This window comes from Carettochelys insculpta, chromosome 12 (assembly GCF_033958435.1).
Source record: "Carettochelys insculpta isolate YL-2023 chromosome 12, ASM3395843v1, whole genome shotgun sequence".
Classification (NCBI taxonomy): Eukaryota; Metazoa; Chordata; order Testudines; family Carettochelyidae; genus Carettochelys; species Carettochelys insculpta.
The window spans coordinates 28,169,613-28,194,891 of record NC_134148.1 but is presented as its reverse complement, the minus strand read 5'-3'; the positions used below and the strand labels follow the sequence as shown (position 1 = coordinate 28,194,891).

Genomic DNA, 25,279 nt, shown 5'->3' with positions numbered 1-25,279 from the left:
TCGTCACAGCATCTGTGCCAATCTGACCTGGAGGAAAATTCTTTGCCAACCTCAGAAACAGTGATGGGTTGGATGCTGAGCCTGAGGGCAAGTCCCACTAGGCAGGCACATGGGAAATGATTCTCTGTAGTAACTCAGAGCCCTCCCCATCTGGTGTCCCGTCACTGGCTGTTGGAGATATTTGCTAATAGCAGTCACAGAGGGGTTACATGCTGTTGTAGGCAGTCTGATCCTACCATCCCCCATAAACGTCTCAGTCTCATTCTTAAAACAAGTTAGGTGGTTCACCTGAAGGGCTTTCCTTGGAAGGTTGTTCTAGAACTTCACTCCTCTGATGGTAAGAAGCCTCTCATTTTGAGCCAACAAATTCCATAGCCATTTGTTCTTGTGCCATCGCAAGCCCTTAACTTAAATAACTCCTCTCCCTCCCTGGTGTTCATTCTGATGATGTATTTATAAAGAGCAAGGATAGTATCACCTCATGCTTTTTTTTCAATGCTATTCAAACTTAGCTCCTTAAGCTCCCTCTTATCTGTTAGACTGGTCAGAGGAATGGAGAATGTAGTAGATCTTCAATGCACCTATTCTAGTTTAAATTCATTTTCCATAAACATGGAGACCAGAACTGGACACAGTGATTGAAAAGCTCTGGGACTGTCAGTGTTTTAATAAAATATGTTTACAATGGAAATGTCAGCTCAGTTCCCACTACTTACTAATGCCACTTTCATCAAATCTCTAGGAGCATGGAACTCTTCTTATTTCTTCTTTGGTTTTACAAAAATCTCTTCATAACACCAGGCATGCAGCTAGCAAGAGACTGTAAAAAGGGAACACAGAAATATCCAGATTAAGCTACACTTACGGTGAGCTATGGCAATACATGGTTCATAATAAATGAATGTGAACAAGCCCCTCAGAGTGCAATGTGAAAGCATCTGAATATGCCAAAGTACTACCTAAGTAGAAATAAATCCAGAATGAGTAGAACTAAAAGAGAGCTCATGGAGAGCTATTGAGTGGTACAGGAAGGGTGGGATTCTTCTTTCAAAATATCCAATATTCAGCACGTGAAAAAATTAATAACCAATCGTCAGGCTCCAGCAGAGAAACAAGCTGACATCTCATCAGAAAACAAGAAGATGGCAATGACTACAATACAATTCTAGGATATACAACTCAAATCTAGAACTCAAAACCTGGAAGATATTTGGCATGATTTGGGGGATAAAAACCAGCTAAAGACTATATGGTAACAGGGAACAATTTTGGAACACCACTGTGCATTTCTCACACTTGGGATTTTTAAAAAGGTGTGGATGTTTTGTAAAGGAAGTGTGATATTTTGATAAATTATACAGGAGGTATTGTGTTCATTATGTTAGATGCCATCTAACAACTCAGTTACATCTCAATGGAGATATAAAAACACTCTCTAGAACAGCAGTCAACAACTCCCAACATGGGTGCCAGGAGTGGCACATGAGCCAATTTTCACTGGCACGTGAGGTGGCAGCTCAGCTCTTCCTCTCCTCCCCCATGCAGCCAGGAGCTTGCTCACAGTCAGGCCGCCTGTGGGTTAACAAAAGACCGGGTAATGCTACCAACCACCACCTGAACAATAAAGCTCTGCATCTTCACTTATTAATTAATGATGATGATGTAAGTAGGACTATTAGTGACCTTAAAAAGTATCACTGGCACTTGGACAGTACAGAGAGGTCAAAAGGTCAAATTTCAGCACCCCACCTCAAACTGTTGATGACCCCTGACCTGGATGATGGGATTGATTGCGCTCTCAGCAAGTTCATGGGTGACACTAGACTGAGGGGAGAGGTATATAGACTGGATGGTAAGGATAGGGTCCAGAGCAACCTAGACAATTTGAAGGATTGGGCCAAAGAAATCTGATGGGGTTCAACACAGACAAGTACAGAGTCCTGCACTCAGGATGGAAGAACCCCACAGACTGCTACATGCTGGGGACAAACTGCGTAAGCAGCAGTGCTGCAGAAAAGGACCTGGAGATTACAGTGGACAAAAAGCTAGATATGAGACAAAAGTGTGTCCTTGTTGCCAAGAAGGCTAGTGGCATATTGCTCTGAATTCACAGGAGCATTGCCAACAGGCTGAAGAAAGTGATTATTTCCTTCTATTTGGCACTGGTGAGGCCACATCTGGAGTATTGGGGCACCCACTACAGAAGGGATGTGGACAAATTGGAGAGTCCAGCAGAGGACAACAAAAATGATTCAGGGGCCGGGGCACACAGCTTATGAGGAGAGGCTGAAAGAAATGGGTTTATTTAGTCTGCAGAAGAGAAGACTGAGGGTATATTTGACAGCAGTCTTCCACTACATGCAGGAGGTTTCCAAAGAAGGTGGAGCTGGGCTGTTCTTAGTGGTAACAGATAACAGAACAAGAACAAACGGTCTCAAGTTACCGTGGGGGAGATCTAAGTTAGATATTGGGAAAAACTGTTTCACTAGGAGAGTGGGGAAGTGCAGGAATGTGTTGCTTAGTGAGGTGTTGGAAGATCCTTCTATAGAGATTTTTAAGACCAGGCTTGACAAAGCTCTGTCTGGAATGATTTAATTGGGGTTGGTCCTGCTTCAAGCAGAGGGTTGGACTGAATAGCCTCATGAGGTCTCTTCCAACCCTAATCTTCTTTGGTTCTATGAATCTTCACCTTCAGGTCACTCCAGAGGGTGCAGCTGCACAGGCTGGAGTCAGTAGAAGGGCAAAGCATGTTTATAAACACATTTTCAGCATTCCTGTGTATACATGTTAAAATAATTTTCTATGCCCCAGTCTTAACTCCAGGTAACAGGAAAAAGAGGAAAAGTAAGAAGAAGGGGGGGAAAAAAAACCCTGAAATCTAGTACTGCATCCTGCCAACAGAAGAAAAGTAATGAATAACCACCACACAGGGCATTTCTCCACCCTGGTTAAACAGAATCAGAACCACAGGTCTTCACAAGGTGGTTCAAGAAAAGAGCTAAAGAGTAAACAAAGGATGCTTTGTTCAGACCAGGAGAAACAAATATTCATCAGTTCACAGAGTTTTAAGCAGTACCTGCCTTCACTTTCCCTTCTCCTCCTTACTTACTGCAGACTGGGCAAATTCAAGCCCAAGCACCTCCTCTTCTTTTTGTCTAGCTTTCCTTTGCCTTCTCTTTATATCTCTGCTCTAACAGGCATCTAAGTTAATTCCCTTCCCTGTCTACAGTAGTTTATGGAGTAGGTACACCAATCACAAGTGTATATATTATGGCCCTTTGTACTTCTCCCTCTGCCCAAGAACATTAAAAAGGCACTGCTCCTAAGGAGCATGTGCAATTTACAGTCCAAACCATCTGGGAGCTTGGTGAGCCAAGTCATCACCCGGAAAACTTTGAAAAATTAATGTCAGGACTGTATTTTAAGCAGCATATCTTTTAATCCTGTTGGCTGATATTTTTCTGAGCATCCCTGAAAAATTCTATTAAAGAGTGAGCTGTGACATGGCCCATTTAGGAGGACTGGCTACCTTTTGAAGAAGTTGTGGAAGAGAGATTTGAAAACCAGGTTTCTGTTGGGAAGCTAGTTTCAGCCTTCACCAGGGCGTATATATCACTACTCCATAAATGTTAATTTTTGGTCACAAATGATGCAGAATAAGTCACTGCTAATACGTAAGTTTTTTTAATGGTAAAGAGCATACAACTTTGAAGACTTAACCCATAAACAGATGTTAGATTATTTTTCCCCATGAAGAGCATAATGAATACATAGAATGGCTTTCCAGACATGCTTGTTAAGGGAAAGTCATTGCATTCATGTCTGCTAAAATAAGGGCCAGGATGGGGAGACAGACCAAAGATAAATATACTGAGGTGCCATGTTCATTATGTAAGAAGTCATCTAGCAACTTGATAGCCTTTAAAACGTAGAGCACTCTCCCCAAAGTGGTATCTAATGTATTTTTGAAGGTGGATTCCTGAATCTCAAATAATGCTCAGAGTAAGGTGAGCTCACGTTTCAAAAATATGTCTTGTCTTTCTCCCAAACATTGGGAAGACAGTGACCATACAATATAAGCTATAAATGAGGGCTCTCCTAAATGGTACTGATTTTCAGGTATTTATTAGAATTTTATAGACATACTACAGTGGAATTGTTTATGGCATTTAAGCACCCTGAGTTTTAATAAAGGATACATCAAAGCATCCACAGCAGCCGTTGGACACTTGTTGTTATAAATCAAACGCAGTAATAATTAATTAATATGCGGAGTGCCTTGCAGTCACTCCACAAATTCTTTGTTGCTGTAATGATTTCTGCTAGTGCATTTAAGCCGTGACCTAACAATTACGCTCTAGTGGTCTGAGAGCATAGTTTATATCTATGCAGATTGAATTTTAAGGACTCCTTGAACACAGGCCATAATAAGACAAATATGTAATGCAACTAACAACCCACCAGGGAGCTGAATTCAGGCCACTAACATGTCGGCCAACTATGTAGATGAAGCAAGACTTCAGAAGATACACGACTAATTCCCTAAGTGCTAAACCTCTCTGTCATCCTAATGTATTTCAGTAAGAAATTGAATAAACTTTTGGGCCACTGGCTTAATGACATATACATCTAGGAAAGAAATAGTTAATTGACATAACAGATAATGGAGAATATTTCAGCAACCTTCCTCGAATACAACGGCTGGTAGGCCTTTGACAGCAGCAGCTGCAGGCTGGCTCGCAGTCTGATCCCTCGCTCAGCTGTCACATTACATACTGGGAGACAAGGAACCTCTGCTAGCCTAACAGCTGTCTCATTTAATGGATTGCCCAGTTCACTGCTTCCAGACATCATCCATTTTTTCCTACTTAAATCCTCGTTGCACACTTCAGTGTGGTTTCTCATTAAAACCACCCTTGGGTGTATAAAGAAACCGTCAAATTCCGGAGTATCTCAGCGCCGGCTCAAAAGAACATCATTTTGTTCTGCACCTCAGATTTGAAATGAGATAACCTTATTGGTGATCTTCACAGATCACAATTCCGTGAAAGCTGCTATGATTTGATAACAAGCTTCACGTTCATTTCTAAATGGTAAATGTGCACAAGGAAAAGAGCCCTGACGGACGGACACTGCAGATAGCAATCTTCCTGCCCCTAATTTTGCTTTCTTCAGTGGAAACACAAAAACCTGTGGATGAGTGATGAAACACAAAACTAAGTAAACGCCTATGCATAAGAATGAAGCTCTTATCTTCATAATCTTCTAACCGTGCTAGGAGCTGGGTAAACAAAGCCAAGGTTAGAATTCTGCTCTGGCTAACAATAGAAGCATGTGGTGCTTTTCATAGGATGAATGCCAGTTTCTTGCTGCAGGTGCACTTGTGGTGTGGCCACAGGAGGAAAGCAATAACTGACATCCTTTTCTATTCCATTCACAGTCAAAAGAGTGTTTGTAATTTAGTAGTTGTCTCGCTGAAGCTCAGCACATATGGTAGCTGTTGTCGGGCAAAGAGAAAAACAGTACAGCACTTAAGCACGAAAGATGTTGCAGCCTGCAAATTAACTCTGCACTTTAAGTGGGCTCCAGCCCAGTTTCATTCTTATTTAAATTGCTGCATTCACACTTGGGATGTGAACACAAACCCACATTTCCTTAATATCACAATTTCCTGTTTTCTTTCACCTTTTGTTCCCTCCTTATTATTGGAGAAATCTGACATACAAACTTCCACATCAACCGCCTAACAAATGAAAAAGATTAAAAGTAAAACTAGCTAGAGAATATGTAGGGAGCCAAACACAAACTACAGTTTGGTTATTTTTCCAGAGCTGTCTTCCTTTCTCCTCCAAATGCGGCATTCCAAAAAGCTTTCATTTTTACCCTTACCCTTTGTTGCACAAGTGGAACAAACAAAAATGGCAGAAATCCTGTCATATGGTAGGGAAGGTGAAAGGGGAGTATAATATTGAATGGAAATGTCTGCATTCATTAGGAAAAATCTCACTCAGTTTGCTTTATACTAATTTTAGAGGGGACAATTACAAAAATTTCCTTAAGAATATGAAAAGAATGTTTAATACATCAAAGACCAGATAAAGGCATTCTGAGCAAGGGGGTAGGCTGTGAAAATGATGCTGACATGAATAGTGAACATCAAAGATTGCTAATCCAGATGAAGTTCTGGTTTTGGGGAACAGCTAGAGTTACCATATTTGACCTTTCAATAAAGAGGACACCCCGAGAGGGAGCGTATCTGTATCAGTAGCTACGAACTCATGTAATATTAATGTACTATATATACTATCAAACATTAATACAACAGGAGCTGGTAGTTACCGATACAGATACACTTCCTCTCAGGAGTGTCCTTTTTTATGCACGATAACCCTAGATACAGCAGAACAAATTATCAGATCAATTTAGTGCACACAGGCTCAGAAAAAAAAAACAATTGAACCTACTGTTCTTTGATTTATCCTCTCCCCCTGTTCTTGAGATCCTCAGGTGGTATGATTGAGCAGTGGCTGAAATGAGGTAAGTGGAGGAAAAAAAGAAACAGAAAGGGGAAAAAGGACAAGATGAAATGTTTGGCTTTGGGTTTCATTACATCCTCATGCTCAGAGCCGGTTTATGAAAAGGTTAATGAAATCACACTCCTCGATAGTGATTTATGGCTTGAGACTGAAAGCCAGGCAGAACTGGGCAACTGCGTTTCACCTTTAAGGAAAACTCTGGTGTTATGAGTTTATGCGTACCCAGCCTTACTAGCTCACAGGCCCAAGTTAATCAATGTGCACTCAATGCACTTACACAGAATCCCCCATCTTAGGGAATCCTGCTCAGATTTGGGTGGATGGCATCACAAATTGGTACATGTGACTGCAATGCTTCTCAGATTTGGCCTGGCTGTCCCCCGCAACCTGCCCACAACACAGGGTGACCAGACTAAATTGGAGTGAATGCATTATGACCCTGGTGTACAGGTTCACAGTGCTACTCAGGTTTGGCCTGACAGCTGTCCATCAGAAGATACCAGTGTGGGGATTCAGAGGAGGGTGTAGGTGCACCAGCTGTATGACCCTCCCCTGCCCCTCCCTGCCCAAGCCTTACTCATGCCCCTCCCCCTCCCGCCCCTTCTGGTGGAAGCCCCGCACTGCTTTCAGTAGGTGCAGGACAGTCCCCTGCTGTCCCCTGGAGCAGTGCTAGGCAGAAAGCTTGTGCTGCTCTCAGGTTGCACTGCTCTAGGGGAGGGGTGGGATTGCCCCCACACTCATCGGCAGCAGTGTGAGTGCAAGGGGTGGTGCCAATGCTGGGGGTGCATGTGACCCCCTGTGCCCTCCGCTGCATCACCTGTGTCCATCATAATGGCAAGAGTGGGCACATTAGGCAGTTTCACCATTACACCGTTGGCATACATACAGGCATCCGCTTACAACATTTATTCAATTTTTGCCCATTTTCACTTGGAACAGGAACTAGCTCAGGGGTGCACAAAGTGGGGGAGGCAACATTTTGCAAGGGGGACACACCTCAATTGGCTCCTCCATCCCCAACCCCGCGGCTTCCGCTGCCTCAACAGCCTTCTGCTTTCTCACCTGCAACCTCCGCCACTGCCATAACCAAGGAGACACCCCTTCTCCCCGTCGCTGGGCCAATCAGAATGTTCAGAGGCCCTGAGTCAAGTGGCGGGCAGGGCCAAGCTGGCAAGTTTCTGGATTGGGTAAAGTGGCCGATTGGTCCCTGCAGCCCTCATCAGGTGGGCCCCCGGGAGTCTCCCAAGATTCCAGTGTGGCGTGAGTGCCGCCTTTACACAGAAATATAGAAAAATAATTGCAACCTTCACCTAATCTTTACACCTTAGATTATGAATAATCTAACTACAGTGTTGCAAGAGGTATTTTTCAAGTCCACAGAGGTAAAAATTAATAATTCAGTTAGCACCAAATCATCTGCTATTAAAATGCTGGGAGTGCCAGGCTGCCTTCAGGCTGGTACCACGGCCACTCATCAACATGATGCAGCCGCGAGTCCCCCACATGTTCAGAGGCCCTGAGTCAAGTGGCGGGCAGGGCCAAGCTGGCAAGTTTCTGGATTGGGTAAAGTGGCCGATTGGTCCCCGCAGCCCTCATCAGGTGGGCCCCCGGGAGTCTCCCAAGATTCCGGTGTGGCGTGAGTGCCGCCTTTACACAGAAATATAGAAAAATAATTGCAACCTTCACCTAATCTTTACACCTTAGATTATGAATAATCTAACTACAGTGTTGCAAGAGGTATTTTTCAAGTCCACAGAGGTAAAAATTAATAATTCAGTTAGCACCAAATCATCTGCTATTAAAATGCTGGGAGTGCCAGGCTGCCTTCAGGCTGGTACCACGGCCACTCATCAACATGATGCAGCCGCGAGTCCCCCACATACCTTTCTGGGGTCCTCCCCTCAAGCATCTCTCCCTCTTTGGACAGCCCCCTACCTGAGCATCCCATCCCCTTCCTGAGCACCTCCCCACCAGCATCATTTCCTGTGGTCCTCCCACAGGTTTGGGGGGAGCCAAAAAGGTGGGGCCGAGGACCAAAAATTTGTTTACCCCTGAACTAGATCATGTTAATCAACTTAAAGGGATAGGTGAAATCTAGTTAAAAGCAGTAAAAGTAGTTATAAACCCTACACCTGCTGACGTCTCTTTCTGCCAAGTGGTAGTGTCTTACGATCACGTTTTCCTATTTTTGAAAATTTTTTCTCTTCCTGGTTGCATGTGAAAAGCCTCTACAAACAACACAGGAAACTGAATATTCAGGGGAAACAGTGAAACTGACTATACATAAACTGCTGTCAAATGCACAAAGTGCCCTGAAAACGGAAGAGGAAAAAAAAATGTTTTTTTCCTCTAATCTTTCAGTTATAGGTATTCTCAGTTGTTGTAACAATGGGAGGAAAAACATTTTCAGGCATCGGAGGGGTAGCCGTGTTAGTCTGGATCTGTAACAGCAACAAAGGGTCCTGTGGCACCTTATAGACTAACAGAAAAGTTTTGAGCATGAGCTTGCGTGAGCACAGACTGATGAAGTGAGTCTGTGCTCACGAAAGCTCATGCTCAAAACTTTTCTGTTAGTCTATAAGGTGCCACAGGACCCTTCGTTGCTGTTACATTTTCAGACAGGAGCATAAGATGCTCTGATACTTATGCTAATCAGACCCCTAAAGGCAGGTCAGAAAATAGACAACTATGCAGACATTTCTAAATTGATGTTGCCCCTTTAAGCATTTGTTGATATAATCCCAGTACAAGCGAGAGACAGTTTGGGGAATCGATCTATGTATAATTTATGACTTCTAGTTGAAGCTGTTTTTATGAAATTTTTACCCTGGGGAATGCCTCTACTATGGGGAATCCTCCATTGGGTAACAGAGACTGCACCAGGTGTCTACCACCAGAGAAGGGACCAGGCAATAGGGAGTTCTTAACCTGAACGACTGTGCTCTGACTGAATAATGAGTATACTAAAAAGATTGCCTAAACAAGGAAACCAGCTCAACCAAATTTCTTTGGATGGGCCTGCTGAAGTGCACCATGAAAAATCCCCAGCAGCAGAACAAACAAACTAGGTGTTGCTAGGGGGACATATAAATTGGAGGGATTCACAAAGCAAGATAGAAAGCTTTGGGCAGGAGAGAGGTAGAGGCAGGCATACTTTGTCGTAGGGGGTCTTGTTTAACTGTGGCACCAGCCCAGGTGACAGAAAGCTAGTTGGCCCTAGAAAGGCTCCATGGTTCTGAGTAACTACCATGAGCTGTGAGGGAAGAATCCAGAACATCCCAGAGGACTCTACACAAGCCCAAGGAACTCTCCAGAATGGTGAGAAACCTGTGGTGGGAAACACATAGAAGCACGTCTTTTATTGTGTGGATCTGTGTATTCCTCATGCTATCTCAGTAAAGTGTTTAGAATCGTGTGCAAAGGCTTTCACTATCACAGCACCCTTGAAGAGTTCAACTAAACTGAGTGCACATGGTTGGTGTTCTGAGAGAGGATGTATTTAAGCTGTAGAGAGCCTGCAGGGCAGTCCTTGGGACTAGATGAGAGTGGGACTGTGTTGTCCCAGCTCTCAGGAGGAGGTTGTAGACAGAGGTTCTGGAGCCTGGGAGCATGCCTACAGAACCCAAGCTTGAAGCAGTGCCTGGGCTTTGTTCAGATGCAAGAGTTGCATAGGCTCAAAGGAGGGCAGCTCAAAACACAAATGCCTAGGAAATGTCCAGTCAGAAAGGAAGCTCTACTGGGGCTTTGAATGTGCAAAGAATGATTTCAGCTAATATTCCAGAGGCCAATTCCATCTCAAGTGTAACTCTGTTAACTTAGCTGACAAAGTTACACAAGGATTAATATGGGCCCTCAAGCATAAGGCATCTGCAAGGATATGACAGGGCCATATCCAAAGGGTAAAATATAAGCACAATTTAAAATAAGCAAAGAGAAGGAGCCAGAGGGGAAGCATTTTTTTTGTTGCAACCCAGTAATTGGCTGTGCACAAAACTCAATTCTTAAGGCTCTCAAAAATCATTCATCCCCTCAACTGCTCACTTGGGGTTTACAGATGTCTGAGCCACATTAAATGTTCTGGAGTGCAATGTGGAGGTGTGTGGGAAGGAAGTGAATACACATCATTATAGAGATCTGAAATGAACCATTTTCAAGAGACAAAAATGGAAGATAAGTTATTTTAAATGAGAAAATTGTGTTGTGTTTTGTTGTAAATCCATTTTTCAGTTAACATGGAAATCTGCTTTAGCTATGAACGCAGGGCACTTAAAGATGCAGAAGGTAAATGGATATGTTTTGAGTACTTTGCTAGGATAGAGATTTAAAAGGTGAATCCAAATGGAAAATATTTTTCCCATGATGTTTCAGACCCTGCTGATGAATCTATTTAGATCATAGAATTAAAAAAAAACATGTTAGAAGGCAGCAAGAATAAGTAAACCATATGGGTTAAGCACATGGTGCACAAGTTAGACTGTTAAATGAGACTGCACACCTCTCTCATTACTAAAGTCTTAAAATGTTGCCTCAAGTAGTTAAAAATAAATAAATTGCATGGCTGTCTAACAATTTCAAACAAGCATGTTGTAGCTGCATGCTGTATCTCTGTAGGTTTTATTAGTATAGCAAGGAGTCTACTGTTGTGATTTACAGTCTGTAGAAAAGATGATGTCATTGTAATGTGAACAAGGTCAGAGTCCCCAAAGACATATTACCCTGACAATAGGATGAGATCATACCATATACTTGTCTGCTCCAAGGGAAAATAGTCAAGCAGCCCTAAATGTAAAAACTGTGCTGAGTATTAGTCAGAATCCATAGAGGCAGCATTTAGTCTAATGTAATACAGTAGAGTGCTGTAGATTTCTTTCTGCGCTTCACCCATCAAATAGCTTGTTCAGCAAGGGCCCAATCCAACTACCACTGTCAACGAGAAAAGTCTTACCAAGGGAGACTTACCAAGGAGCTAGTTCAGAGCCTGAGGATCTGTCACAGGACACACTTAAAAACAGCAAGAAGTCCTCTGACACACTCAGCACACCACAGTATGGGGCCCCTGATGCAGAGAAACACATTTTTAATATATGCAATTTAAAGATGTGAACTCAAAATTATACAACCTTTACAAATGCACCACATCTCTTAAATGCTGTAAAGAAGGAAGGTTTTCTCTGGCGAGTCTTTTAAGTTATGAGAGTTTTGTTTTCCCAGCAGTTCACATGTAGTTAAATTATGTTTACTTTTCTTAAAGCATCCCGAAGACAACGTTTAGTAGATCTAATGTTTACAGTGAATGTTGTGATGTGTATGGAACAGTATTACAGAGTTTAATGAAGAATAATAACCTCTCTACACACTATTTAAACCTTACTGCAGAATTTTATAGAAATGTATGTCATTGCAATAAAATTATATAGGCTAGTTAAAAAAAAAATCAAACCTACAGAAAGTATAAAATGATTTACAAAATTCAGGTCAAGTCCTCAGCTGACACAATTTAGCATAACTCCATTAATTTAAATGGTGCTACAGTGTTAACTATATATTAACTGTAGAGACTTCAACAAAGCTATGTGGTATTTACACCAGCTAATGAAATAAGGTCATAGGGATTTTTAATGTTGCTGAAGGGTTTCTTTAAAAAGTAATTTCTATTTGTTTAATTCCCATAAATTCTACAGTTCTCTTCTATAAAGGGGAATAAGATGGATTTTTTGTTGTTGAAAAGGAAAAACTGTCAGTACACAGCAGGAGATGTACTAATCACCGTAATCAAGAGTGAGCCAGCAAGTTTATTAATGAACTCATTCACAGATTAAAACTGAGTGCTTAAAAACAAAGCTTATAACATTTGCATGTACTATCCAAAAGATTTTCTATATTCCTTGGAAATGGTATACGTGAAATTATGTGAGACCAAGACAAAAAAGCTAAACAAACAAATTTCCAAAGTGAAAGCAAAGACCTACATAGTGTGCCTAAGAAAGAATTACAATTGTGTTTCCGCATAAGACGAGTAGCTTCCTGGATGTGGGTGTTTCATTTAAACTTTGAAGAGGACATCAAAACACATTTACATGAATATAGATCATTGCTTCCGCTGGGAGATTGAAATGTATCCTACAGCTGTGGGAAAGGATTTTCTCACTTCTCTAAACATCCGTCCTTCAGAAAAATAATTAGTAACTTATATTATCATCTTGTTTACATACCATGACCCTAATGCATCCCAATCTAAGAGGGAAACAGTCTCACTGGTACATGGCAGTTAGTTTCAGCTGGCTGGACCAGGTCAAGGCTTCCCAAATCATATGTTATAAAGTGCATTGAATATACATCACGTAAGGTATCACTGGAAAACTGTTAACACATGGATCATTAATATTCTTGCATGGTATATGCATTTCAAATGCTCACAGAACATCCCAAGTATGAAAGAAATATGGTATTAGAATGTGTTTACCAGACAAGTCTGGGAAGTGAATAAGCAGAATTCTCTCAGGCAAAGGATAGGCCAATGCCTTCAGCCAAAGCGCAGAGCCAATTAGCTATCACGTATCAAGTGGTCATTCATTTGCACCAGGGAGACTGGATCCCTTGGTAGCTAGGTAGTCTAGTGGCTAGATCAGAATAGGTGGGCAGAAGTGGGGGGCACTGGCTCTCCATTCCTTGTGCTCCTGGCCTCTGAACTCTAAACCATGCCCTACCTATTATTTAAGTTTGGGGAATGGCTCAAAAATAGTCCAGATTCCCGTTAGTTGGGGTCTCTCAGTAAGCTGTCCCTTTTTCCCCACAGGAGTAGGGTGGGGGCTGACATAATCCTGTGGCTGATGAGCAGACAGACTGAGGTTCCTCCACTGAACCTCCTCCTGTCTCCCTGCTTGTCAGCCCCAAACTGAGCCAGGCACCTTGCTTTTCTCCTCCCTCCAGGCGTGGCACTGGTTGCAGGTAAAGCTGGCTTGGGGCTACATGGGCCAAGAGATTTTCTGTAAGACCTGAAATACTGGGCCCTCCTTCCTTCACCCCCTCACAAGGAGGCACTGGGGTTATCTAGCAAGGTGTAACCAAAAGGCTGGAGGATGCCAGAGTGTGGCTGGAGTATGACAAGCAGGTTGCTGGAATCAGAGTTACTAATCCAGGGTTGCTTACCATACAGACATTCAGTGCATGCTTATATGCTGGCTGGGATATCTTGACAAGGGAGATACAGAATCAGAGCAGTTTAAAGGACCTGGGGTTACAATGGAGGCAGTGACACAATCCTCACAGGTTTGGCTTGCTCCCGAGAACCTGCCATTGGTCTATCTGAACCAGGATTTGCACAAAGACTTACACTGTAAGCTTTGGTGAAACCATTTGAAATCATTTTCAAGTGTGGAGGCTTTGAGGGAACCTCAAAAGAAAGGTAACTATCTTATTAGTCACTGTTTATTTCAGATGTGGCAGATAGGCCAAAGGAAGTTTAAAGTGAATGAAAGTGAAGCAATCACTAAGCTGGGGCTGGCTAGGTTAGAGAATGACAGGCTGAAAGATTAGCATGAACATCAGAAGTGGTTAGCTGAGCACAAAGGGGAAGCAGCCTTCTGATGGACCTTGGTTCTACAAGAGAAGGCAACCACAGAAAGAAGAGAGGCAATATACCCTGCACCATGTCCAAACTTTTATTGCGACGAGATCAAAAGCTGCTAAACAGGACTGCATCACTGACAAGCCATTATACAGAGTCATGCAATCTTTTGAACACTTGGTTGACCAGCCTCTGTAAAAATGACTCCTGCATTAACTAACCCAAAAAGTGTAACATTTTTAATTCATCCATATCTGCAATAAAAGCAGAATTTTTCTGTGCAGCAAAATCCAAAGGAATCCAACAACAACCTTCCACAAGGTCAAACATGCCAAGATATTTAGCCTTGCTGAAGGTATCAGTCATATGATCAGTTCTGGACATAGTATAAACATCTGGCACACTGATAGCATTGAGTTATACTCCACATAAAATCGTATTGTTATCTTTCTTAGGGACTAATACAATGAGTGATGTCCCAGAGCTGCTGGAATCTTTAATTACCTTCAAGTTCAGCATGTTCAGTATTTTGGTACAGATTTGCTCTTGCACTGTGCTCATGGTACAATAAGCTTAGATGGGTACAGGCTGAAGACCCGCAGTGTCAGTTTTATGAGTGATCACATAGGCCTTCCCTGTGTTGCTGGAGAAGACGGGTCTACAGCTCTTCAGTATACACCGAATCCCTGTCTTTCCAGTCTGTTCTGTGTTAATAGTTGGCATACCTTAATGCCTTCAAGGGTAAGTCATCTTGGCATACAGCCATCAAATCTATGAGGGGGGGATGAATTCATTTCCCCTTCAGCACAATGAATCATGTTTATCATTGCGTCTCTGTGATGAGCTTAAAGTTTGTTGGTACATACAAGCTGTGGAGTGGCATAACTGTGAGGCCTTTGGAACTCTTGGTACAGTCGGCTCTTCTATCATTTCAAAGGTTACCTCCCATGAGCTTTGTTTTTTTTTCCCACAGAGATGTGTACCAATTCCCCTACTTCCAAAGAGCGTTCATGAGTTTGTTGGTCATATCATGCCTTTATTTGGAATGGCTGTTCTCAAGATCAATTGGAGCCACCATCATCTTCTCCTTTGCCTCTTGCATGAACCTTTCTACATATTCCAGTTCTGCCTCAGTGGCCCTTTTTCAGGCGTCTCTGATTAGATTCAGGGGTCCCCTCATTTTCCTGTTGTACAAAAACATCAAACAGCAAATGCAGTAGATTCTTGGGGGCACTTCCTTACATGCCAATAGCTGGGTAACATTTCACCCCAAGCTGAGTCTTGCCTGCTGACAGACATCACCGGCATTGATTTTAGTGGCCTATTAAACCTCTCTGCCAGACCATTTGTCTCTGTGTAATGCAAGTCAGCTTTTAGTTGCTCAGGTCACACAAATTTCCGTAACTCACTCGATAGGTAAGAGAAGAAGTTTGACCCACAATCAGGTAAAATCTTGTTAAAGAAATCAACTCTGCTAGAAATACTGAAAAGGGTACAGAATCAACTTCTATGATATACCAACCAGTTGCTCAAAGTATCTAGTGGCAAAATCCCCTACCACTAATATATATTTTTCCTGTTTGGATAGCACAAGGCGTATGGCCCACAGTGCCCATTGTTATCCTATAAAATACCTCTCATCTCACAGGCAAGAAGGGTAGAAGGATTTTAGCGGGGTGGGTTCTGCAGGTCTTTTCCTCTTCTGACACATGCCACAAGAGGTGCAAGATTCTCACATTATTCTGTCTCCTTGGCTAGAGCAAATTCTTCTTGAACTTGTCAGGGGATCCCTGTGCTTCCCAAGTGACCAACAAAAGGGCTGGTGTGGGGTAGCAACATTTTAACTCCCCATAATGCTGAACAGGCACAACTAGCTGTTTTTGTGTTGCCCAGGGCTTTGGTATTTCCCTGGTTGCCAATCTAAGCAACTTTCCTGCCTGTTCAAAAAAACAAACAAACAAACAAACATTTCCCTATTTCCCTTTCTAGAGTTCTCTAAAGAAAAATCCCAAGGTTACTTTCGAGCATGGGGAAACTTACTGTCTGTTCATTTGGAAAACGCTATCACCAAACAACCTGAGCAGCCTCTCCAGTCACAAAGGAAAATTCTATTCCCTTTGGTTTGGTAAACTTGCTACCTTCCTCTGCTAGGAAAGAGTTAACTTTGCCCCTCCAACACCTGAAAGTTCTTTGCTTTCTCTTGCAGAGCTGGGGTTGGGTTGGAAGTTGGGAAACCCTCCCCACAACACACACTATGGCATTTTGTCTGTTTAGTTCTCTCCCGTAAGATCACACAACATTCTCTATCAACAATCATTCTGCACCAGAGTGGCCATAGGAATATTTTCAAGCATACTGACTTTCAAAATTCCCTCCAGACCCTCCCATTCCATATATATATTAGCCAAAGCTACAGTGATTTCATATAGTCCCAGTGCTAGGAGTTCTGCTTTCTCACCAGAAATCACGCCCGACTGCTAAACCATACTTCCCCATTGCTTCGTCAGCTTCGACAAATTAATTTGTCCACACCCACCTCATAGGTCAGACCTCATGAAATTCAGCTGCAGGTGTCTTTGGGACCTAGGATAAGGAGAGCTGTGTGAATTTGGGCTGGAGGGGTGTGGGCTTAGCTTCTTTGATCTAGAAGTAATTAATTATTCTTCAGATGTTCAGGGAACTGCAGATGAAAGGCTTTCTTGGATTGTTCTCCTGCAAGGGATGCTATTCCCCAGCAAAGATCAATTCTAGGCAGGAGACTGTGGGGATTTCCAATTGTTATCTTCCTTCCTAAGGGAAAAAAATGGGACTCTCCTGTAACACTGGGCTTCTGCCCTCTCCTCTGTAGCTTTCAGTCACCGGATGCTTTAGGTTCATCCCACAATGGCATAGCTTATCCAATTTTTTTTTCCAGAACAGCTGCTACAGAAATGCTCCTGTGCAAAAAAGGCAAACAACTGATCATAATTCTCTGACATCTTTGCCTGGACCCATTTTGTCTTTGTGCAGCCTATATACATACTCTCTCTGACTCATTCTCTCATGCATATTGAGATCTCTACATTTCATTCTATATACTCCAGTGGTAATTTGAAACCTTTGCATTAAAGCCCTTTTAAACTCAGCACATTGCAAAGACTGATCAACTGGCTTTTCATTAAAATACATTCAGTGCTTTACCAGACAGCTTTCCAATCAGTGAGGGGACTTTCTTGTCATGTGGAATTTTATGCAACTTGCACAGCCTTCCATAAGAAGTGAAATATTCTTTGCTAGAGCCTGTCTCTGGTGTGGAGGGGATAGTTTCTCCCAGTTGCATATTCCTTTTGGGAGGGAATAGCTGGTGTCTATGGAATTTGTCAATGTTGCTCCATCTTGGTTCGTTTATATCACCTTTCCTTTGATTTTTCTGACTTCCTTTTCTTCCAGTGCCAAGACTCATCAGTGGGCTCCCTCATCAGGGCTTACTGCATAAGCCTCAGTTGAACTACCAAGCTGTATGGAAATGCTGGTTCAATTTATTAGACCATTGTCATGTTCTGAGATGCAAGGCAGACTTTTTAAGATTCTGTCACTGTCCGCCCTATGACTCTGAGTGCCTTAAATTGCTCTGTTGCTGTATCTGCCTTGTCTAGATGTCCTCGACAACATACAAGCAGGAACTGAGTGTCCAAGTGGTAATAAACAACCCTGGACTAGCAGCTCTGATTCCAGCAGCCTGCTTGTTATACTCTAGCCACTCTTGGGTATCTACCAGCTTTTTGGTTACACTGGGCAAGAGGATCCCAGTTCTTGAATTTCCCTGAACCACATGGTCTGTAACTGGGATGCTGAAATTTAGGGAGCTGGGCAGTGTTCCCTCTATTTTTTTTCTCCATCCATGGCCTAAATAAATTTTGTTATGTGCAACAAGGCATGTGTGGATGTGCACCACTTGTAGAAATACATGCTGCTGGTTGTGGGTGCTCTCTGCTAATCAGATGGGTGGCACCTGAATCTCTCCTGAGTGGCTGCCCAAGTGCTCAGCTTACAGGGAACACAGGTGCTGAGGATTAACAGCACTCCCTGCAATGAAGTAGTAATAACAAACACATACCTGGTTTCCTCTTTCAGTACCCACAGCATCCCTGCTCTGAAATGTCCAGTTCTTTCCTGGACTAGTCAAAGGAACAATAAGGTTCATTTGCTTCCCTTAAAAAAATCACTGATCATCATTTTAACTTGAGTTGTTGTTTCAATTCAAACCACAACATTAGGTTGGCTTAGATTACAAAAAGGATTCTGATAAAGTGTAGGTATAAAGGATAGAGTCAAAAATGACTAGAAGCAAATCAAAGTGAAAAATGTGTTCTCGAGGTTAAGACGTAACAAAACCACAGTTTTGGTCCAAGGTAAGATTTTTACCAAAATGGCTGACCACCTTGCTGGGCTTTTTTCTTGGACAGATGGTAAGTTAAAGCAGCCCTTACAAGGAGGTCAAAGCCTCCTTAGCACAGATCCCAGGATCCGATCAGTTCCCTGCTACAAACCCAGGCAGGAGAGCCCCACCCCAGTGTGCACTAGACCCCGCCCAAGCCTCCTAGCGGGGAGTGGCTGGCAAGGAAGGGCGAGACCAAGGACAAGGTACAAGTGAGTGAAACAAAGTAATTATTTTATTAAACTAACTATCAAAACAACAAGCTAACCTTACTTAAAACCCTTAATAATAACTATAAACTTTCTAGATATATTGTTGAAGTGATGATTCCTGAATGCAGTTATAAGATTTTTATTGAACCTGAAGGCAAAAATTAATTTGTTATTGAGGAGGGAAAGGTATAAAGGGTTAGAAGTTTAAGATCCCTGCTGCCAACTTATACAGGCAGAGTGAGGGGTGCTATCCACCGCTCCTGACCGGGGGCAGGGCGCTACACCTGCCCCAAAATATAAACCCGGGAGCGGTCAAGGTTGTCTCCCCTATTTGTGGGAGGCCTTCTGTTTCCCCCTGTGGGCTTTATTTATGAGTTGCTCCTGGGAGGCCTTAGCTCTCCTCCAGGAAGCACTGTGTTGGCAGCCTGTGGGAGGTGAGGAGGGTGAGCCTTCACTCAGAATTATATATAAATGGAGGAATATATAGGTAAAACAGGGTGAGGGTTAATACGTTCCTAAATATTAATAAATACTTCAATATGTACTATAACGACAACACTAATAATATAAATAATTAACAATTAACAATTAAATGTGCTGTATTTGAATACCCTGGGCTCTCAGGCCCGGCCCTGAGGGTCAGGCCCTCGGGTACTGCGCTGACCCCATCAGGCTGGCACACTGTAGGGGCGCGACCCCTACTCCCCCTTTGGGGGCCCCGATGTCCTAGGTGTGTGTGTGGAGTGTCAGTCCAGGTAAGTTTACGTGTCTCGATGTTTGTGGTCCAATCCAGTAGAATGAGTCGTGTCCAGGTAGAGTGGAAAAGCCGGTAGTCGAGATGGCAGCACCGGTGAGGTGGGCGCGGAGGTGTTAAAGATGGCGGCCTGTGGGTTTGGCAGCCAGGAGCGCAGTACCCGCCTGACGGCGGGCGAGTTTGACACCTAGCTGCCACCCCGCAGAGACCGCTTGCTGCAGCTTGGGAGAGGGGCTGCTGCTTGAGGTCACAGGCGTCGCTCAAGTCCAGTCAGCGCCGCAGGTGTAGTGGCAGCACTGAAGTGATTTAGCTCAAAGATGGTGATTTCAGCTGATCTTTGCCGCTCTGGGCTGGCCTAAGGGCTCGGCAGATGCCGCAGATGCAGCCACGCCTCCCTATGTGGAGTAGCAGAAGCGAGTCTGTGTCCTCCAGGGCCACAGAATGGCCTGAGGCACCTGCTTTTATGCAGGGAGTCCATGCATAATTAAATGAATATTCATGATTGTACCTGCAGTTCTCAATTAGGTCCTCTGGGGCTTGGAAGGTGCTAGAAGTTCTCACCTCCACCCAATCAGAGGCCTAGAATTCAAACACCTAATCATGAATAATTCATGAGTTCATGATACCAGGGGAGCTAACTGATAAAAAGTGACCGTTGGTAATGCTGCCAAACGGCAGCCTATGAGACTTTGGATTTTTCATGTGCCTGCACTGATTTTTCATAGCCAAAGGCGTGTATTCCCTGGCCCACGGGGACGATAATGTCCTTAGATGTTATAAAATCATAACACACCTCTTGGGTTAAGATCACCTGTGGGTTATGTCTACATTAAAGTGTTTTGTTGACAAAACCTGCAGAGCATCCAGATTAGCAAGCACGTTCTGTTGATAGTAAGTTGACAGAACACAATGCTTTTGTCAACAGCCACACCTTGCTCACCATGAGGAAGAACACCACTGTTGACAGAGATATGTTGACAAAATGCCAGTCTGGACATTCCAGGGGGCCTTCTGGCAACAGAAAAGGCCTCCAGAGCACTGTGCAACCACCTGCTGTGGTTCAAGGTGGCCATTTTGCCGATAGAGCAGCTGGGCAGTCTGACTGCTCTCTGTCAACAGAGCAGATCGCTCTTTCAATTTGCCCTCTGGTCTGGATGGGATCTGTCAACAGAAGTTTTGTAACAAGATATCTTCCAACACAAACTTCTGCCACCAGATCCCTGTAATCTAGACATAGCCACAAAGTCCAAAATGCTCAGTTTCTTTGTCAACTTAGGTAAACAATAACCTAGGCAGGGGAGAATTGTCTCTCTTTTATAGTCCAATGAACCTTTGAAATGGATGCTTCTGAAGACGCCCTCTCAACCTCACATTCATTGAAGCTGTGTGGAAGGAGACGTGGAGTCTCATGTTGAAGGAAGTTCTATGCTGGTTATTTCCCCACTGTTGTTTGATAAAATGCAAATTGATCCATCCTTGCCTTCTCTGATGCAAATGAATGCCACTTGACATGTGATTGCTAATTGACTCTGATGACACTTGGCTGGAGGCTTTGGCCTGTCCTCTGTCTGGGAGAGGCTTGTTTACCTATTTCTCAGGCTTGTCTAGTAATCACATTGCAGTGTCATATGTTCTTCAAATCTGTACAACCCTGTGAGTGTTTGCTACAGATACACCTTCAAGATTAGTAACAACCAGTGTGTTAATAGTTTTCCGATGGTACTTTACATAAGTCTGAGACATATCTGATGCAGTTAATGACTTATGGTGCTCTGATATGGTCCAGTCAGCTGAAACCAGCTACCAGATACCATCAAAACAAAAAAGCAGTCAAGTAGCACTTTAAAGACTAACAAAATAATTTATTAGGTGAGCTTTTGTGGGACAGACCCACTTCTTCAGACCATAGCCAGACCAGAACAGACTCAATATTTAAGGCACAGAGAACCAAAAATAGTAATCAAGGTTGACAAATCAGAAAAAAATATGATCAAGGTGAGCAAATCAGAGAGTAGAGGGGAGGGGGGGCTCTTTTGCATACTTGGCTTAATCTAATTCTTGGCTCCCTCCCCCGCCCCTCTACTCTCTGATTTGCTCACCTTGATAAGTTTTTTTCTGATTTGTCAACCTTGATTACTATTTTTGGTTCTCTGTGCCTTAAATATTGAGTCTGTTCTGGTCTGGCTATGGTCTGAAGAAGTGGGTCTGTCCCACAAAAGCTCACCTAATAAATTGTTTTGTTAGTCTTTAAAGTGTTACTTTACCGCTTTTTTGTTTTGATAGTATATAGACTAGCATGGCTTTCTCTCTGTTACTATTACCAGATACCAGTGAGCCCTGATTCTCTTGCACTGAGAGGCTGTCAAGAGTCAAATATACATTATTAAAATCATAGCTAAGCCAACCCATCTGTTATCTATTTCTAACTCCTCCCACCTCTCCTAATGCCCAATCTTTAGAATCAAGACCAAGAGTTATGATACTTATTGCGAAATCTTTGACTGTATAAAGAATGTATATAGCCAAATCATTGTAATGACACATTCGGATCATAAAGTCATTTTAAATTGAGGTTTCAGCCCTTTTTTCTGCCTTGTGCCCAGTCTCCTCATTTATTTCATTCCCACACAACAGCACAGCCAACACAGGTTCCAAAGCCAGGTCATTCCAATTCAGATTACTATATCATTGCACTAATAAAGTTCATGTAGTGAGGTGAGAGACTTTTCCCTCAAATATGCCACCTCTGAATATCTCTTCATTTATCCACCAGGAGGTTGTAATCTTGCCTACAGAAGTCATTCTTTTAGAGGAAGCAAAAAGCATCATGAATGGAAACTCACAGTTTTCGATTCGTTTTGTTTGTGAACAAAACAGGACATTTACCTTCCTTGGAGAAAAGGGGGATGGGCACAATGCTACCAAATCCACAGACCTCAGAAGAGTCACTTAGACAATGTGGTATGCTGAAGAGCTATGCTGCTTAAAGCATCTGTAACTCCTGACAGGATGTTGCAATATAACTTTGAGTAGTTGGCATACAAAAATCCTCCCAGCTCTTGGAATTGGTATTGTAAAATCCACAAGTCATTCATTTCACTTCCCACAAATATGCATTTTGCTCTTTAATAATAATACACACTCACAAAACTTCAATGTTCAAAGAGAAATTTGCAAAGGACAGGGAGAAGGATATAGACATTTTGGCAGCAAAGGGCATTTCTGGGGCATCCTCCTTTATTCTGTGCATTCTGGTAAATTGGAAAAGGAAAAAAGCATGCTCTTGAGAATTATTATGAGCCAAGGATAAAAGTTACCACAGGGAGAGATGGTTTGGCAGCATCTAAAGAGTAGGAGGAAATATATAAGTAGCTGGGAAATCCCCACCACCTTTGACCTGAAACACTAAGAATATATGAGATATCCAATACATTTTTTTTAAAACAGATCAAGAGACAGATGATTTCTTCCACCCACAAAACATATCATCCCCCTCCCTGCCCACTCGCCTGCTAACTCCAAGTAATAGTTAATAATGGACAATAATACAAAAGTCCCTTAATGTAGCTCAGAATTCATGGAAGAATGTTCTCCCTTTTGGGACATAATCAAAAGCTAAAGGGATCACCTCTGTTATGACCAAGAATAGAAATCATTATTCCACAAATCCTTTTCAGCATACTCCCATCAGACACTCCAAAATGCCATTTGTGATTGCCAAGGGACCTTTGAGCTTAGATCAAGACCAATTTTTTCTTCCTGCTTTGATGCAAGCCATAATGTCTTCCAATACACTTACATTTAGTTGTAAAACTTTCTACACTAAAGTTTCACAAAAAACGAGCAGTCCAAGAGCACCTTAAAGACTAACAATTTTATTTATTAGGTAATGAGCTTTTATCAGTAAGACCCTCTTCATCAGAAGTGCATCTGCTGAAGTGGTCTTACCCATGAAAGCTCATTACCTAATAAATGAAATTGTTAATCTTTAAGGTGCTACAGGGCTGCTTGTTATTTGTGACACTGCAGATTAACAAAGCTACCTACCCCTCTGAAACAAAAGTTGTCTGTCTATACAACTCTTTGGCTATGTCTACACTAGCCCAAAACTTTGAAATGGCCATGCAAATGGCCATTTCGAAGTTTACTAATGAAGCGCTGAAATACATATTCAGCGCCTCATTAGAATGCCAGCAGCTGCGGCACTTCAAAATTGACTCGGCTCGCTGCCATGCGGCTTGTCCAGATGGGGCTCCTTTTCTAAAGGACCCCAGCAACTTCAAAATCCTCTTATTCCTAACAGCATATAGGAATAAGGAGATTTCGAAGTTGCCAGGGTCCTTTCGAAAAGGAGCCCCATCTGGACAAGCCGCGTACCAGCGAGCCACGTCAATCTTGAAGTGCCGCGGCTGCTGGCATTCTAATGAGGCGCTGAATATGTATTTCAGCGCTTCATCAGTAAACTTCAAAATGGCCATTTGCATGGCCATTTCAAAGTTTTGGGCTAGTGTAGACATGGCCTTTTAGTTGCAATTAATGCTGCATCCATAGAGCTTTTTTTCTAAAAGAAGGTGAAATTAAAAGAAAAAAATGAAATTTTGTCCTCTTATTGCTCATTTATGATGAAAAACAATGCACTGAAATATTTTTTAAACATTTTGATTTGTTGTTAATGTTTGAAATACCAAACATACCAGTCATCACTTCCTTCTCCTTTGTAGTAAGACTTTGCCTCCTGGATGTCATCACGCAGGGCTATACTCTCAAACATCTATCTCTCTGAGGCCTGGTCTATGTTACCCTCTCCGTAGACCTAAGTTATGTAACTTCAGCCATGTGAACAACTAGGTCTACTTAGAACGGTGTCTTCATCTGACAAAGCGGGTCTTCGCCCATGAAAGCTTACGCTCCAAAATATCTGTTAGTCTATAAGGTGCCACAGGACTTCTTGTTGTCTTCACCACAGTAAGTTGACAGCTGACACTTTCCCATTAACTCCAGATACTCTCCTCCTTTTGGTGGAGTACCTCAGTTGATGGTTGAGGGCTCCGTGGTCGACTTATCGCATCTATACTATATGCATTAAATCAACCCCCTCTGGACTGATCACTGACTGTTGATTCAGCAGTGAAGACATACCTTGAGTGACAAAGGAACGCTGACTCATGCAAATCAGCAAAAGGTAGGAGAGCTGCATTTCACTTGCTAATATAATGAAATGTCCCTTTTTATGTCTCCCAAATACCTTGTCAAAGTCCTCCAGCAAAGTCAAGATCTTTTCACATAAAACCACAGGCACTACACAGTGGTTTTGGGTTTTTTCATTTTTTTTTGGAGAGGTGCTGGAAAAAAAAATTAAAAAGTCTTTATCCATCATAAAACACTACTGGAGAACAAAACCAATACTTCTGAGCCCACCATCACTTGCAGTGGTGTAACTCAGGATAAATCCAATGCAAAACCAGTGTGAAAGACCAATATTTTCTTCTCTGTTGTCCACTGTCAATATTTTAGCTCAAGATTTATTACTAGCCTCCAGCCCTTTAGTTTCAGATCATCCAAATATAAAGACACATCTGTAGAGTAGAAAATAAGAGACTCGTTTTGTACTTGTTAAAGAAAGATATGAGGGCTATAAACAGCGTTTCCTAATAATTCCACAAGCTTCTTATTTTAAATGTCAGGTAAGGATTTTGCAGCATGTATTTCAGATTTGTCAAACATACAGTGGCTATCCTACAGAGTGTAAATTTAAAAAAAAAAAGATTAATTGTAATAAAGTTGCAATAAGAC

General features: G+C 42.5%; 1 long non-coding RNA gene across 1 annotated transcript; it reads right to left on the bottom strand.

Annotated features, from left to right (window-relative positions):
• Window positions 1–737: 737 nt before the first annotated feature.
• LOC142019561 (uncharacterized) lies at window positions 738–7,782 on the bottom strand. The gene is made up of 3 exons (XR_012647106.1): window positions 7,599–7,782; window positions 6,465–6,527; window positions 738–820 (listed from the first exon to the last, which is right to left on the bottom strand). It is a non-coding gene; the product is annotated as an uncharacterized LOC142019561 (long non-coding RNA).
• Between the last annotated feature and the right edge of the window lie 17,497 nt (window positions 7,783–25,279).